Source organism: Pongo abelii, chromosome 18, assembly GCF_028885655.2.
Source record: "Pongo abelii isolate AG06213 chromosome 18, NHGRI_mPonAbe1-v2.0_pri, whole genome shotgun sequence".
NCBI classification, from domain to species: domain Eukaryota; kingdom Metazoa; phylum Chordata; class Mammalia; order Primates; family Hominidae; genus Pongo; species Pongo abelii.
This window is the reverse complement of record NC_072003.2, coordinates 13,413,192-13,430,954: the sequence shown is the minus strand read 5'-3', so window position 1 is coordinate 13,430,954 and position 17,763 is coordinate 13,413,192.

The window sequence follows — 17,763 nt, the reverse complement described above, 5'->3', positions numbered from 1 at the left end:
CCTCCTCCCCTCCCCCTCCTCCTCCTCCTTCTCCTTCTCCTCCTTCCTCTTCTGATGGAGTTTCATTCTTGTTGCCCAGGCTGGAGGGCAATGGTGCGATCTCTGCTCACCGCAACCTCTGCCTCCCGCGTTCAAGCAATTCTCCTGCCTCAGCCTCCCGAGTAGCTGGGATTACAGGCATGCGCCACCACACCTGGCTACTTTTGTATTTTTAGTAGAGATGGGATTTCTCCATGCTGGTCAGGCTGGTCTTGAACTCCTGACCTCAGGTGATCCACCCGCTTCAGCCTCCCAAAGTGCTGGGATTACAAGTGTGAGCCACTGTGCCCATCCCAAATTTTCTTCTTTTTGAAGGTTGAATAACATTCCATTGCATGTATATACCACATTTTCTTTACCCATTAATCTGTCATTTAGGTTTTTTCCCCATTTTGGCTGTTGTGAACAGTGCTGCAATGAATATGTGAGTGCTAATATTTCTTCCACATTCTGATTTTAATTTTTATGGGTAAAAATCCAGAGGTAGGATTGCTGGATCATATGCTAGTTCTATTTTCAATTTTTTGAGAAACCTCCATACTGTTTTTCTTAGTGGCTGTACCATTTTGCATTGCCAATAATAGTGTGCAAAGGCTTCAATTTTTCTACATCTTCACCAACATTTGTTGTCTTTTGTCTTTTTGACAGTAGCCAATCTGACAGGTGTGAGGTGATTTCTCATTGTGGTTTTGATTTGCTATTAGTGATATTGATTATTTATGGTATTGAACATTTTTTCATAAACTTGTTGGCTTAACTAAGGAGGTGAAAGACTCGTATACTAAAAATTATAAAACCTTGATGAAAGAAACGAAAGAAGGTGGCCGGGCATGGTGGCTCATGCCTGTAATCCCAGCAGTTTGGGAAGCTGAGGTGTGTGGATCATGAGGTCAGGAGTTTGAGACCATTCTGGCCAACATGGTGAAAACCCATCTGTACTAAAATACAAAAAAATTAGCCAGGCATCGTGGTGCGTGCCTGTAATCCCAGCTACTTGGAAGGCTGATGCAGGGGAATCACTTGAATCCGGGAGGCGGAGGTTGCAGTGAGCTGAGATCATACCACTGCATTCCAGCCTGGTGACAGAGCGAGACTTTCTATCAAAAAAAAAAAAAAAAAAAAAAAAGGAATGAAAGAAGGTTATAAACAAATGGAAAGACATTCCAAATTCATGGATTGGAAGACTTCATATTGTTCAAGTGTCCGTACTATCCAAAGCAATATACAGATTCAATGCAATCCCTATCAAAATCCCAAAGGCATTTTTCACAGAAATAGAAAAAATGAGTCTAAAATTTGTATAGAACCACAAAAGGCCACAAATAGCCAAATCAACCTTGAGAAAGAAGAACAGTATTGGAAGCATCACACTTCCTGATTTCAAAATATATTACAAGGCTACAGTAATTAAAACTGGTATAAAATAAAATATGGTACTGGCATAAAGAGAGACATATAGGCCAAAGGAATATAATAGAAAGTCCAGAAGTAAATCTACACATACATGATCAAATGATCTTCAACAAGGGTGCCAAGAATATGTAATAGGGGAATGATTGTCTCTTTAATAAGTGATGCTGGGAAAAGTGGATAACCACATGCAAAAGAATGAAATAGGATCCTTATCTAACACCATACGTGAAAATCAACTAAAAAAGGATTATAGACTTACAAGTAAAACCTGAAACTGTAAAACTCCTAGAAGAAAACATAGGGGAAACACTTCATGATGTTGGTCTTGCCAGTGATTTCATGAATATGACACAAAAGCACAGACAACAACAACAAAAATAAATGATGAGAACTACATAAAACTAAAAAGTGTCTGCACAGCAAATGAAACCATCGAGTTAAAAGGCAACCCACAAAATGGGAAAAATTATTTGTAGACCATCTATATAATAAGGAGTTAATCTCCAAAATATATAAGGAATTTCTACAACTCAATAGCTAAAAAAAAAAAACCTCTAACAATCTGATTAAAAAATGGGCTAAGGACTTTAATAGACATTTCTCTAAAGAAGATATTAAGTAGGTTTCTAAAGTCATGATGTGTTTTTCATTTGATGTGTGCATTTAATTGACGCTCATTACTCCATCAAAAGCATCCTGAAATCAAGGAAACAGTGCTTATTAGACAGAATGTTTCAGTGATCGATTTCTGCATATTAAACCACCCCAAAACTTAATGCATTAAGACTAATTTATTATTGCTATGATTCTGGGACAAAACATAACTAACTTTTTATTCCCCTTTCAAGGTGTATTTTCCGCAGAACCTCCATCTCAGTAAATGCAGCTATCATCCACTCCCTTGCTCAGCTCCTTAAACTTGGAGTCATCCTTGACATTTTTCTTTCTCTCATGCCTCTCATCTAGTTTATCCACAAATTACCAAGAAACACCCACAAGCCTCCTCTCTTCAGCACTACCCCCGTAATCCAAGCCGCCATCCCATCTCCCTTGGGCTATTCTGTTAGCCTTTATAATCGGTCCCCTGCTTTACCTCTTGCCTTATTCAGTCTATTCTTCATATAGAAACCAGAATGATCTTTAAAATAAATATAATCAGAGGATGTCGACCTCCCCACCAGCCGGACCCCACAGCTTATGACTATCCAGCAGCTACCTGTTGTATTCAGAATAAGACTCTTATTGTATTCAGAATAAGACCCTTATAAAACCACTTGCTGTAGTCTGCAAAGGCCCTGCCCTCCTCTCCTCCATTAGCTCATCTCTAGCCACACTGGCCACACTGGCCTTCTTTCTCCCCTTTAGCATGCATGGACATTTGCACCCCAGGGCCTTTGCACCTAATGTATGTGTATGTGTATATATGTATGTATGTATATATATATATATGTATTTGTTGTTGTTGAGACGAAGGCTCGCTGTGTCACCCAGGCTGGCATGCAGTGGTGGGATCTCGGCTCACTGCATGCTCTGCCTCCCAGGTTCACACCATTCTCCTGCCTCAGCCTCTCAAGTAGCTGGGACTACAGGTGCCTGCCACCATGCCCAGCTAATTTTTTTGTATTTTTTTTAGTAGAGATGGGATTTCACCATGTTAGCCAAGATCGTCTGGATCTCCTGACCTCGTGATCCACCCACCTCAGCCTCCCAAAGTGCTGGGATTACAGGCGTGAGCCACCGCCCTGTCCGCACCTACTGTTTACACCGAAAAAAATAGTAGGCTCTGGAGATGCAACAGACCCTGCTTTTATGGAGCTTTCAGAGAGGGAAGACAAACAAGTCAACACATGAATAAAAAGAGGTAGTGAGCATTAAGGAGATAAAATAGGTATAGAGAATGGAGAGAGATGGGAGGTGTGACCCCGTTTTGATAGGGTGTGAGTGAAGGCCTCTCTGAAAAGGTGGCTTTGAGCAAACGCCCAAATAAATGGAGGGGGCTGAGCTGTGCAGATATCTGGAAGCAAATGGGGCAGGGGAAGGAGCTGTCTCAAAGGATCCAAGATGGGCAAATACCTGCAGGGCTTAGAAATGGTGGCTATAATCAGAAAGCAAGTAGCAATAGAAGCCTTGCAGCTAAATACAAAGGTCATGCATTTGAGGCAGCAATGACTTCTTTCTAGGGGGTTTATGTGAAGAGGGATTTTTCTTTTTGGGAAAAACACTGAGGTACACATACTCAAAAGAAATATTTGTTGACTTCGATGGAAAGGGCCTGTCTTCAGCTTTCGTTCTGCCCTGCCTGGCTGCCTCTCAGTGTTAGGTTCAATGCTTGAGGCTATGCCAAGTTGATTTCCCTGTGAGAGCAGACGCCTGATAGAAGGGCACCGTGCCAATCCTGTTGATAATGAAATCTTTGCATCACTATTGACACTTCTATAAAGGACAGAAGAGGAACTGCAAGTTCCCATTGTGATCTTTTATTTCTGTTTTGTCACCCTCAAGAAGATCTGTCAGAAAGCTTGTGGGATCTGGACTCAGATGGACCTGAATTTGAAGCCCACTGTGAATTTTACTGCAGTGGGATTTTGGTGAGAGCTGCTCAAACCTGAACTTGAGGCCAGGCCTGGTGGTTCATGCCTGTAATCTCAGCACTTTGGGAGGCCAAGATAAGAGGATCATTTGAGCTCAGGAGTTCAAGGCTAGGCTGGGCAACATAGGGAGATCCTGTCTCTAATAAAGAATAAAAAATTAAAACCCTGAATTTGAGAGGAGCACATGGTGACAGTGCTAAGATTCAGGTTATTCATGCCCAATATTGTGGCTCATTCTGTTTTTGTTTTCAAATTTTGTTTTATATTTGTCTTTACAGAACATTTACTTTGTTCCAAACTAAAAACTAAATAAAAAAAGCTATCCTCAGAGTAGGTACAGAGTGGGTAGTTGCCCTGGTTGGAGGAGTGAGAGTTCTATCACCAATATTGTTTAGAATTGCCAGTAATAATAAAAATGGATGATCTTTAATTGCTTTTTTTCATGTCATAATACTCACGCATATGAAATTCATATATTTTTAGAAATAACCATGTTGTTTTGGAATAATTTTAGATTTGCAGAAAAGTTGCAAAAATAGCACAGATAATTCTTGTAGTTACCCTTTATCCAGTTCCCCCTAATGTTAGCATCTTACATCACCATGGTATATTTGTCAAAAGAAATTAGTATTAATATAATGCTATTAACTATAGACTTTACTCAAATTTCAGCAGTTTTTCCACCAATGTCCTTTTTTCCTGGATCCAAAATTTGATTTAGATACCAAATTGCATTTAATAGTTGATTGTATTACTGTTTTTTAAATTCTCTACAGACAAGGCACCTATTGACTGCACCTGGCAGAACAAAGCACTCCCACACTCCCTCTTTCTTGGTTCTTCCCTCTTCTCAGCCTTAGAGAAGTCCCATTTTCATTCCTATTACCCTTATTCTTCTCTCTGCACCCAAGGAAACTATTTTTTTGTGTGTGTGGTTTTAGCCTTCTATTATTTTATTTTGCTAATATAAGCAAATATATATTGTAATCCCTTTCACTTCCTTACACAAAACAACATACTCTTTTCTGAAACTTTGCTAATTTGATTTGAATGAACTGGAAACTCCTCCATACTGGGGACGTAGAGGTCCTTCTCATTCTTTTAGTATGTTTCATAGTACTCTGCTGGGTGGCTAAATCATGCTTTATTCAACCATTCCCCTATTGATGGACATTTGGGTTGTTTCTATTCATTGGGTGTTATAATACTGCAACAAATCAGTCGTGGTTTTCTTAGGGAGAAAGATGAGGGTGGGAGGGAGAAAAGTGACATTGATCTGTAAATTATGAATAGTTCCATAAAGAATAGAATGGAACTGGAGTGCCTTTTCTTTTTCTTTCTTTCTTTCTTTTTTTTTTTTCTTTTGAGATACGGTCTCACTCTGCCCAGGCTGGAGTGCCATGGCGTGATCTCAACTTTCCTGGCTCAAGTTATCCTCCCACCTCAGTCTCCTGAATAGCTGAGATTACAGGTGTGTGCCACTATGCTTATGAATTTTCTTTTGTATTATTTGTAGAGATGGGATCTCACCATATTGCCCACACTGGACTTGAACTCCCGGGTTCAAACCATCCTCCTGCCTCAGCCTCCCAAAGAGCTACGACTATAGGCATGAGCCATGGCACCTGACCTAGAGTGCCTTTTCTATGGAAACCGGGGGACCCCTAAAACTCATCTTTCTTTTTGCCTGAGGGGTTATCCCTTTGTGATGACCTTGACTTTGAAGGTAGGTAGGCTTGGAAGCCCATATACTTGGTGATAATCGAGGAATTCTACAGTTGAGGCTTCAAGACTTGCACTTGCTTTATAACAATTGCTGGAGAAAAAAAACTATGCCAACTCAGGAAATGGACTCCAGTCAATAAGGCCTTCAGTGCAAATATTCTCTTGGAATAATTTATTAACTCCCTGCAGACCTTGTGGTCAGGCACAATTAGAGTCTTCTCCCACAGAGGCTGCGTGCCATTTAGCAGCCTGGGGCTACGGCCTGCAACATAGTATTGAGGAGGCCCAGGTGACATCTGAGAATTGGGGCGGGTGAAGATGAAATTGAGGAGACAGCTCGATAAGGCGAACAAGCAAGGGATGTGCAGGTGGACAGGCCTGGGTTCAAATCCCTACTCTGCTAAATGTTTTAGCTGGGGTTCTTTGGGTGAGTTTCTTTACCCCTTTGAGTCTCCATTTCCACCTCTGTTAGATGGGGATAAGGATTGTTGTGAGGTTTACATGAGCTGAATTTCTGCCCTTACAGGGAATACAAATTGGCAAAGCCTCAAGCGTTGAACTTAACACTGACAGGCAGCAGGACAGGGCAAAACAAAAGCTGAGGACGGGCCTTTTCCATCCAAGTCAACAAATATTTCCCCTGAGCCCATGTATCTCAGAGTTTTCCCTAAAAGGAAAATATGTAAAGCACTCAGCACCAAGTGTCTATTAAACGACAGTAATTAGTTTGGGGAGAAGTTTCAACTCCGTGGGGTACAAGCATGAACTAGTTTTGTTGTTTTTTTTAATCTTATTATCAGTTGTGTGTTCAGTCTTTCTACCCCAGTGGGTGCTAGGTCCCTTAACTTTCTGGCCACTTTCAGCTATTAAAAAACTTAGTTCAGTCTGACTTAAATCTCCAATTTCAGATCCAATTAAAAGTTCTCTTCTGGCCAGGCATGGTGGCTCATGATTATAATCCCAGCATTTTGGGAGGCTGAGGCAGGCGGATCATCTGAGGTCAGGAGTTCGAGACCAGCCTGGCCAACATAGTGAAACCCCATCTCTACTAAAAATACAAAATTAGCCGGGTGTGGTGGCGGGCACCTGTAATCCCAGCTACTTGGGAGGCTGAGGCAGGAGAATCACCTGAACCCAGGAGGCGGAGGTTGCAGTGTGCCAAGATCGGGCCATTGCACTCCAGCCTGGGCAAAAAGAACAGAACTCTGTCTCAAAAACAAACAAAGAAATGTTATCTCCCTTCCCCATGGCAGGGACCTGAAGAGGCATGTGAGAGGGGCATGTTTAGCTCTTAATGCATCTCCCATCCCTCTCTTTGTGCGTGGAGATGGGGAGGAAAGTGGGTCGAGGAGTTTAGGCTTATTTCTACTTAACTTGGCAAGGTTGTAGTTATGGGTGGCATTTCTGATCTTGTTCTGTGTAACACTGGTTTTGCTGCTCAAAACCTTTGCAAATGAGATGGTTCTGGTGTAGATCGTGTGCTTGGTTTCAATGTCATACGTGCCCCATCTGTCACTAAAGCCCTGCCTCCCTTTGGCCCCTTTCAATCATATGTGGCCCCGAGCCCCTCACTTAGTGGCTCCTTGGATAGCCTCACATCTATATCTCTGGCTTACTCTTCTACCATGAAATCACAGGCATCTGTGACGCACTCTTAGGGCACAGGGAATGAGAGGGAGATGCCTGCCCGCGTCCTTTTCCTACATTAAGCTTTGCTTAGAGTTAGCTTTTCCAAGAGTGTCCTCACTCCATCTTACTCAGATGATTGCACTAGAGGGGCTCATGGCTCTGCAGCTCAGGGATAGAGACGCTAGCCCCTCCTTCTTGCAATCAGCCCCCATGGCTCCATGGCAGGTGACCATATAATTGGCTAGTGACCATGACAGGTGGCCATATAATTTGTTGCTCAGATTTGGACTGTTTTGAGTATGAAAGGGAATGAGAAGTTATTAATAGATATGTTAAGACAACAGGTATAAATTGGGATCATGCAGGGCAAACTGGGGATGTGTGATCACCCTCTTTTGGAGCAATTTCTCTTGAGGATCTCTCACCCTGAGCTAGGTACCAACTGTCTGCTGTAGTCATTGATCCAGAACAACTGGAGAATTCCTACTTGATGTCCTGTTATAGAAGCAATGGTGACAAAGTAGGTGGTGGTGAGGATTAAATGAGAGAGTGTATTTAAAGTGTTTAGCACAGCTGCTAGAGCACAGTAGGTGCTCATAGTGGGTCCTGTTACCTCTGTTACCTCCCCTTTCCACCCCACTGCAGCTCTGCTGTGATGGGTCTACTCTCTGAATTCAAAATCAAGTGATAAGAGCATTAATTAAGCACCAACTATGTGCCAGGGGCCGTGCTAAGTACTTTATAGGCCTTACCTTTCTCAGTCCTAAGAACAGTCTTAAAGTAGGTAAATATTATGTCCATTGTATAGTTAGAACAACCGAGGCTCAGAGAGGCTAAGTGCTTTCCCAAGGTCACACAGCATATAAGTGGCAGAGCTGTGATAGAAACCAGGACTACTTGACTCCGTGGTTCACACCTGACTTGGTTTGGATTTGTGTCCCTGCCTAAATCTCATGTCGAATTGTAATTCCCAATGTTGAAAGAGGGGCCAGGTGGGAGGTGATTGGATCATGGGGGCAGATTTCTCCCTTGCTGTTCTTGTGATAGTGAGTGAGTTCTCATGAGATCTGGTTGTTTAAAAGTGTGTAGCACCTTCCTCTTCTCTCTCTTCCTCCTGCTCTGGTGATGTAAGACATACCTGCTTCTCCTTTGTCTTCTGCCATTATTGTAAGTTTCCTGAGGCCTCCCCAGCCATGCTTCCTGTACAGCCTGCGGAATTGTGAGCCAATTAAACCTCTTTACTTTGTAAATTTCCCAGCTTCAGGTATTTCTTCATAGCAATGCAAGAACTAATACAACACTTTTAGCAACTCAGCCACATGAGGAGTTGAGAGTATGCAACTCTCAACTCTAACTCAAGTGTAGATGGGGTTGAGTCTTTTTTATTTCTGAGCAGACAAGGTAGGGATCCCAGGCTTGTAATTTCATAAAAGGAAGTATGGGAAGGGTTTCTTCGAATTGAAGTTGAGCCTTGTTCAAGCATGAGAGATTAAAAAAAATCCATTCTGGAGGGGTCTAAGATGACCAGAAAGAACTCAACCGGGGGAGAGCGGATGCTGTGTGGGAGATGAGACCAGGAAATTTGCCACTGCATCATCAGTTTTTGGACCTTTGGCAGATCTGATATAATGGAAGGCATTTAGAGCATCTGAATCTATCAACTGTCCAATTCAATCGATTGATTGTTCAGTGTTGCCAACATTTTGACTTTAGTTCACAGCATTTCTCTTGAAATGGGTTGGCTATATTCCCAGTCAAATACTGATGGACACATTGGCATCAAGCATCCTTATGTGCCCAGCTCAGTGGTGGTCACTTGGTGGAAGAATATGATCTATCACCAAGGAGTTACAACTTCGTTTGGGAGGAATCTTAAGTAACATGGAATAATTTGGTCTATCTTAGCCCCCCAAAAGATTGCTTTCTTTTATTTATTTAGCTACGCTTTGGCGTAATTCTTTAACTTGCTATTGGGAGATATTTTGGTTACCCATTGTCAATAATGGGGCATAGCAAATCTTCCCCAAACTCTGTGGCATGCAACAGTGAACATATATTTAGCTCATGCATCTGCGATTGGGGGGTGGCTGAACCCAGCTGGGCTTGCTTATGCAACGGCAGGTCAGCGGGGGATGTGCTGTGCTGGGCTGGGCTCAGCCGTGTGGTTCTGCTGTAGGCTACAGGTCTGTGGGTTAAGTTGAATGAGCTTGACTCCAGATATTTTTTTACCCTCTTTAAACCAGAGGGCTAGCCAGGGCATGCTCTTCTCATGGTGATGAGAGAGATTCAGGAATTCACATCCAGCTATACAAACACATCTAAAGCTCCTACTTGTATCATGTCTATCATCATTTCATTCACCAAAACAAGTCATGTGGCCAAGCTCAAACTTAAGAGGTAGAAAGAAACTATCAAGTTACATGGGAAAGAGAAAGAGAATGAGTTCTGGAAGGGGAAAAGAACTCGGAGGAAGTTATAACAACTAGTTGTGAAAGACTCCTGGTGTATTGATGCTGTTGAAAGGGTTATCCAGCCGGGTGTGGTGGTTCATGCCTGTAATCCCAGCACTTTGGGAAGCAGAGGCAGGTGTATCATTTGAGGTCAGGAGTTCAAGACCAGCCTGACCACCATGGTGAAACCCTGTCTCTACTAAAAATATAAAAATAAGCTGAGTGTGGTGGCACACGCCTGTGGTCCCAGCTACTTGAGAGGCTGAGGCAGGAGAATCACTTGAACCAGGGAGGTGGAGGTTGCAGTGTGCCGAGATTGTGCCACTCCACTCCAGCCTGGGCAACGGAGTGAGACTCCATCTCAAAAACAAAAAAAAAAAAAAAAAAAAGGGTTGTCCACTTCACTCTCACCATGGCCCAGTGCCCCACACCTCTCAACTTTAGAGAAAGCTGTGCTTCCCTTGAGCAACTGGGACATTTTTATTGCATGGATGCCATGAGTCTCATGTTTCTCTTCTTGCTATGGCCAACCAGAAGCCCAGAGTCAAATTTCAGCTTATCTCTACCTTATGGCTATAAAAATCATCCTAATACCTGCTCTCAACCCACCTATAGCTTCATCATAGCTGCTGCTTCTACGATACCTTCACTGATTTTATCCTGTTGCATTGCATAAGTTTTTTTTAGTATCTACACGTCTTTTCTGGAATAAAATAGGGCAGAAATGAACACACCAAAATGTCAGATGCAAGGTACAGATAATTCATTCCACTAATATTTACCAAATACTGTGTGTCAGGCTCTGTATGTGGTATCTGAGGTTATGCAGGTGAGTCTTACACATTCCCTGCCTTTGAGGAACTCACATGACAATAGACTATAGCAGAGTTTTTCACGTTCAGCTACATTGATATTTTGGGCCAGATAGTTATTGTTGGGGGCGGTGGGGGCTGTCCTGCGCATTGTAGGATGTTTAGCAGCATTCCTAGCCTCCACCCAGTAGGTGGCAGTAGTGACCCCCACTATGACAATTAAAATCTCCAGAATTGCCACATGTCCCTTGAAAAGCACAATCATCCCTGGTTAAGTGCAACTGTAGGATGCTTGGGAGCTCAGAATAGACACAGAACCCAGAAAAGCTTGCCACTTTGATACCTGAGTGAAGGTTGGGAGGCTGGCTGCAGGAGCCAAGAGAAGGAGTAGGGAAAGGCCATTTCTGTTACATGGAGTAGCCGGGGTTGGTGGACCTGCACAGGGTGGGGGCACGAATGTTGAGAGATGAAGCCAGAGATGCGGGCAGAGCCAGGCCTTGTGCCACAGACCTTGCATGAATCTGACTCTGTAGATCAGTATTTCCCTACCTTCAGCATGTCTGAGAAAGGACACTTGTTCAACACGTGAATTCTTGGGACCCCTTCCAGGGGATTAAATCCAGGAATCTCAATTTAATTTCTTGGAGGGAGTCCCGAGAATCTGCATGTGGAATGAACCTGAATTCATTAATTCCCTGGAAGGGGTCTGCAAGAATCTGAATGTCTCCAACGGGGTCCAGGAATCTGATTTTTTGAGGCATCTGTGACGATTCTGATACAGAAAGTCCCAGACTCACCTGAGTCCCTCATCTGGGTTATTTAACTTGAATTTAGAATGTCTGTAGAGGTAATGGTGAGCTACTGAAGCCTCATCTGCAGGGATGACACGGGGTTAGGGTTATAAATGACACCTGCCGTGGGTCAGGGCTCTCAGTCTTGGTTTGTACAGTGGTATCACCCGAGGAGTCTTGAGCCAGACCTATGTCAGGCTCTCCCTCAGACCAATTGCATCTGAATCTCTGGGGGTGGGGCCCTGGAAACAGTATTTTATTTTTGCTGATTCTTACAGGTACTCCTATATTCACACACTGGCACTTACTTATTCAGTAACATTTTGTGCCGTGCTCAAAGCACTGGGGAGATAGAAGTGAATGAGACACAGGCTCTGCTCTCATTGAAATTACCTTTACTGTTGCGGTAGACAATAAGCGAATAAACACGTATTAAATCAATATATTTATTTATGAAGAAATATATGAAGCCATATTGAACAGTGAGGAAGTGATGGGAATGGGAGGTTTATTTTTTTAAAAATATAACAGTTTTATTCAGATACATAATTCACATTTCCATACAATTCACCCATTTAAAGTACACAATTTAATAGTTTGTCGTATATTCACAGAATTGTTCAACCATCACCACAATCGACTTTATTTTTTAGAGACAGGGTCTCACGTTGTCACCCAAGCTGGAGTGCAGTGATGAGATCATGGCTCACTGCCGCCTCGAATTCCTAGGCTCAAAGGATCCTGCTGCCTCAGCCTCCTGAGTAGTTGGGACCACAGGCATGCACCATCACACCCAGCTAATTAAAAAAATTTTTTTTGTAGAGATGGGATCTAGTTACATAGCCCAGGCTGGTCTTGAACTCCTGGGCTCAAGTGACCCTCCCACCTAAGCCTCCCAAAGTGCTGAGATAACAGGCATGAGCCACCACACTCAGCCTACAGTCTAAACATTTTCATTTCCTCGAAAAGAAACCCTGTAGTCATGACCAGAAGCTCCCCATTTCCTCCCATTTCCCCTCCCCCAACCCCTTGGCAACCATTAATCTACTTTACGTGTCTATGGATTTGCCTAGTCTGGACATTTCATATAAATGGAATGAAATACCACATGATTCTTTGTGACTGGCTTCTTACACAGCTTTTAAAGACCCATCTGTGTTGCAGTGTGGATCAGCATGTCATTCCTAGACCACATTTTGTTCATCCATTCATCAGTTGATGGCCACTTCGGTGGTTTCCACTTTTTGGATATCCATGAATACTGCTATTAGGAACATTTGTATATAAGTTTTTTGTGTGGATACAGAAACTATCAATTATCTTACATATATATATATATATACCTAGGATTGGAGTTGCTGGGTCATATGATAACTCTATGTTTAACCCTTTGAGGAACTAACTGCCAGCCTTGTTTCCCAAGTGACTGTACCATTTTACATTTCTACCAGCGGTATTATAAGGTTCCAATTTCTCCATGTATTCATCAACACTTGTTGTTGTTCATCTTTTTAATTATAGCTATCCTTGTGGATGTGGAGTGCTCTCTCATTGTTGATTGAATTTGCATTTCCCTGATGGCTAATGACATCGAGCATCTTTTTGTGTGCTTGTTGGTGAAGAGTGTGGTATGAAGCTTCTTCAGGTTATTCTAACAGGTAGGCAGAGTTGCAAATTCTACTTGTGTTCGGGGAAAGCAGAGATTCTTGTGGGTCAGTGGTTGTTGGGAGAAGCTTCCCAAAGAAACGTATGTCACCTAGAGGGGTTATACTTGTAGGGGGACCTGCTGAAAGAGTGAGATCCCTCAGGGGCTCATTCAGGGTGGATTGGAGGGAGCAGAGCTGGACAACAGAGAGCACAGCTAGAAGGCTTCTTCAGGCCTCCAGGGGTCATAACTGGAGAGAGGAGAGTGGAATTGAAGAGGGCTGGATGGGACAAACATGAAGTTGGGATCCAGCCGACTTCAGGAGGATGAAGTACTGGGGAAGGGGCTGGGCAGAGGGGAGACAGGGAAAGGAAAAATGAGATTTTGAATTTGTTTGACTTCAGTGGCAGAAATGAGAAAGCCATTTTGGGAAAAAAAAAGATAAGGATGGGTCAGTTCTGGACTAGGATCCGAGAAGAAGCAGGGTCACAAACAGCGTAAGCCCAAGGCACATTCCCTGCTGTTTCTGAACCCACCTTGGCTGGCCCCTAAATTGGGCAGGGGTGACAATCCTGTGTTGTAAAGGGCGTAGAGGGCTTAAGCGAGGTAACTGATACAGCCTGGAAGCTATACTGATTTGAACTTTTTTCATACATCTAATTAATTACCTGATATTATTATTTACATTTGTCTGTCTTGTCTTACTTATCTTTATAACTGTCTATTTGCTTAACCTCAGGACCTATAACAGAGCCAGATTTACAGTTTCTTTTCCTTCCCTTTATTAACAGCTGAGTACTCACTGTGTGCCAGTTGTTGTATATATGGGTTATGCAATGTCGGCTTCCAGCAGCCCTGTTTTACAGATGAGCCAAACAAACCCCTTCCCCGAGTTACTCGTCTGTAGACCGAGTCAACTTATGGCGCTGTGACGGAAGGGGATAATTTTACTGACTGCATACTATAAGCCCGTTTATGTCATTTTTCTTTTTTAATCTTCCAGTCTCCCAGTAAGGTGGGTGTGATTGTCCTCATGTTGCAGAAAGGAAATGAATTGCCCAAGACCCCACAGCTAGTGAAGTGTCAGGGTCTGATTGCAAAACCCGTAACTCCCCACTGTAGCACATCCCCTCTTCTGAGACCTTCGGGCAACGGGAGAAGAGATGGATCATGAAAGGGAAAGTCTGCAAGGACCTGGAGGCGAAGCTCCAGGACGGGAGACTGCAGTGCCGCCCTCTGCTCCCAGATGGCGCTCAAGGCTCAGCTTCCAGGACACACCTAAGGCTCCAGGCTGCCTTTGGTAGACAGGCTACTGGTTTTACACAAAATGTATTTTAAGGAAAGGAAGAGGTGTTTTGTTTTATTTTGTTGGTTTTGTGGGTTTTTTTTTTTTTTTGGTCACTGTTTTGTTTTTGTTTCTGCGTGCAAAGCCAATCACTACCTCTAAGCTTACAGTTCGTCCCTGTACTTACATCAGGCTAACATCCTAGCAAAACCCTAGAGAGGAAAGGGATAGGCAAGGGGCGAGGGAGGGGACCAGTCGGGTAAGCATTTCAAGAAGAAATTAGAGTGAAATGGCCCCATTATGGAGACCCCCCCCCCTTTCTTGACCGTTTAAGCCAAGTTGGCATGGTTCGTAGATATCAGCAAAATCCCCCACCCTGGAAAGTGGGACCTCCGTCAGTCAAAAGAAAGAACATTGTCAGAGGTGCAAAGAATCGTCATTCAGTGTCTGACCCCTCATTTGGTGGATTCAGAAAATGGACGGCCAAGTCATGGGTCCAAATTCAGGTCTTTTGGTGCCATTTTACTCACCCCATTCATGTTTTCTCTCCGTTAAAAAAAAATTGAAAAGTTAGGCCAGGGGTGGTGGCTCATGCCTGTCATCCCAGCACTTTTGGAAGCCGATGTGGGAGGATGGCTTGAGGCGAGGAGTTCAAGATCAGCCTGGCTAATATGGCGAAACCCCGTTTCTACTAAAAAAAGAAAAAAAGAAAACAAAAAAGTTTAAGTATTTGTTGCCTAGCAGGGGTTTGCATGGGCATGAGTCAGGAAAGTGGGCTGGGTGCACAAAATGGTAGGTACCTTTTCTCCAACGAGGCCCCAGGTCCAGCTATGGGGAGATGTTATGTTGCCTATTTTTCTTTGCCATTTGTTTTTTTAAAAAGTGAGAGATCAGGATTTTTTATGTACAATTTCCTAATGTTTAACAGTTGCCAACTAAGTTTTTTTGTTTTTGTTTTTTTTTAAGAAGGTTACTATGAGCCTTAGTCCTGTGGGAGCATCTTGGCGCCTGCTTTTTGTCTGGTTTGGGCAGCACCCTGAGGAGGGGGAAGTGGGTGGGGTGCCAAGATTGGGTATGGCAGGGTGTCAGGTCAGTTTGGAAGAGTCTTGGCCTGCTGGTTAGAGAGGGGGCTTGGCTGGATTTTCTGCTGTTCAAATGAGAAACAGACCCATTCTGAGAAATTGAAAGTTGTGCCATCTTTATTTCCTATTTTCCACTCTGCGATTTTTTTTTTTTTTTAAGACAGAGTCTCACTCTTGTTGCCCAGGCTGGAGTGCAGTGGTGTGATCTCAGCTCACTGCAACCTCTGCTTCCCAGGTTCAAGCGATTTTCCTGCCACAGTCTCCCAAGTAGCTGGGATTACAGGCATGCACCACCACGCCTGGCTAATTTTTTTTGTTTTTTAATTTAGTAGTGACGGGGTTTCATCACGTTGGTCAGGCTGGTCTCAAACTCCTGACCTCAGGTGATTTACCCGCCTCAGCCTCCCAAAGTGTTGGGATTACAGGCGTGAGCCACCACGCCCAGGCTCTGTGATTAAAGTCAAAATGTGGGATTTATTTTCATGCACATTGTAGATGTGGACACTAAATGTAATTCCATCTCCTGAACCTTCTACCCCGCCTTTTTTTGTTGCTGTTGTTGGAGTCCAAATGCCTAAAAATTGTGCAGAACTTAATGCCTCACATAGGTTTCTTTCTTCTCGGTCTTTCTTTCTTTCTTCTTCTTCTTCTTTTTTTTTTTTTTTAACTTTTATTTTTAGTTCAGGAGCACATGTGAAGGTTTGTTCCATAGGTAAACTTGTGTCACAGGGGTTTGTTGTACAGATTATTTCATCATCCAGGTATTAAACCTAGTACCCATTAGTTATTTTTCCTGAGTCTTCCTCCTCCCACCTCCACCCTTTGATAGGCCCCAGTGTGTGTTGTTCCCCTCTATTTATTCTCATCATTTAGCTCCCACTTCTAAGTGAGAACATGGCAGTATTTGGTTTTCTGTTCCTGTGTTAGTTTGCTAAGGATAATGGTCTCCAGCTCCATCTATATCCCCGCAAAGGATGTGAGCTCGTTCTTTCTTATGGCTGCACAGTATTCCATGGTGTATATATAGCACTTTTTTTTTTTTTTTAAATCCAGTCTATCATTGGTGGGCATTTAGGTTGGGTCTTTATATCTTGTCTCATATATATTTTTCATTTTTCTCACTTTGTTAATTGCACTTTCCAATTTTGTTATGTTGTGTACATTTTTGGAAGCTGCCTCAAGAACATCCTGGAATGAATAAAAATGCTTGTGTAGCAGGACATTCTGGCTGACCTGGAGGTCGAGATGCTTTGACTGTGGACAATACTCTCTCCTCTGCCTGCTTGCATGCTCCGAGGCTTTTATTTTTAATGGAAACAGGGAGATAAAGGGAATGGAATAGGATCTGCTTTCTATTTGGCTCTCTGTGCTGGGTTTGAGGTCCTATGATTAGAGGGACAGACTGACAGCTGTTTTTCAGGGGACACTTGGTGACATCCTAAGCAAGGCATGATGGCCAGGAGTTCACATTGCCCTAGAGTCAAGCAGAGTGGCTTCAAGATCTGGGTGGCAATTGATGGCCAAACTCTGACTCCAGGTCTCTGCAGGGAAGTTGCTGCTTGCCATTTTCAGGTAGCTCAACAGACTGGAAGCTTTGAGGGGATCTGGAATAATCTGCTTTTTAGAAACAGCAATGAAACTTCCCTCAGCTTCTTTGTGAACAAATGTGTGCCAAGCAGACTGGAAAGTGCTCTGTGAACTCTGATTGCTAAATGCAGGTGGGCACATCACAGAGACCAGTCGTGTTGACCAGAGACCACTTTGAGGGGGCTCATTTCTGCAAACCATCCAGATAAATGGGGGCACATGTCACCATCATTTTTGTATGAGAGACAGTAGGAATAGTTTGTCAAGATCTGCCAAAATTAAAAACACACAACAATTCCACTTCTTGGAATCCATCCTATGGAAATATTCACATATGTGCAGAATAATGTATGTTCAAGGTGTTCATTGCAGCATGTTTTGTGATAGAGAAAATGTGGGATAACCTAAATATTCATCAACTAGGGAGTGGCTAAATTATGGTATATCTGTACTACTGGGCGCCATGTAGCTTTAAAAAGATAAGATAAATTGATAAGTGGCAACATGGAAATATCTCCCAAACACACCAACTTCACATAAACTATGTGCGTGCATCTATATATGTGTGTGTATCTATCTATCTATCTACCTATCTATCTATATTTGACTCTTGAACAATCAGGTTTGAACTGCTTCAAAACCCCTGTGTAGATGAAGGATGACTTTTCCTATCCTCGAGTTCTGCAAGGTTGACTGCAGGTCTCGGGTAGGCAC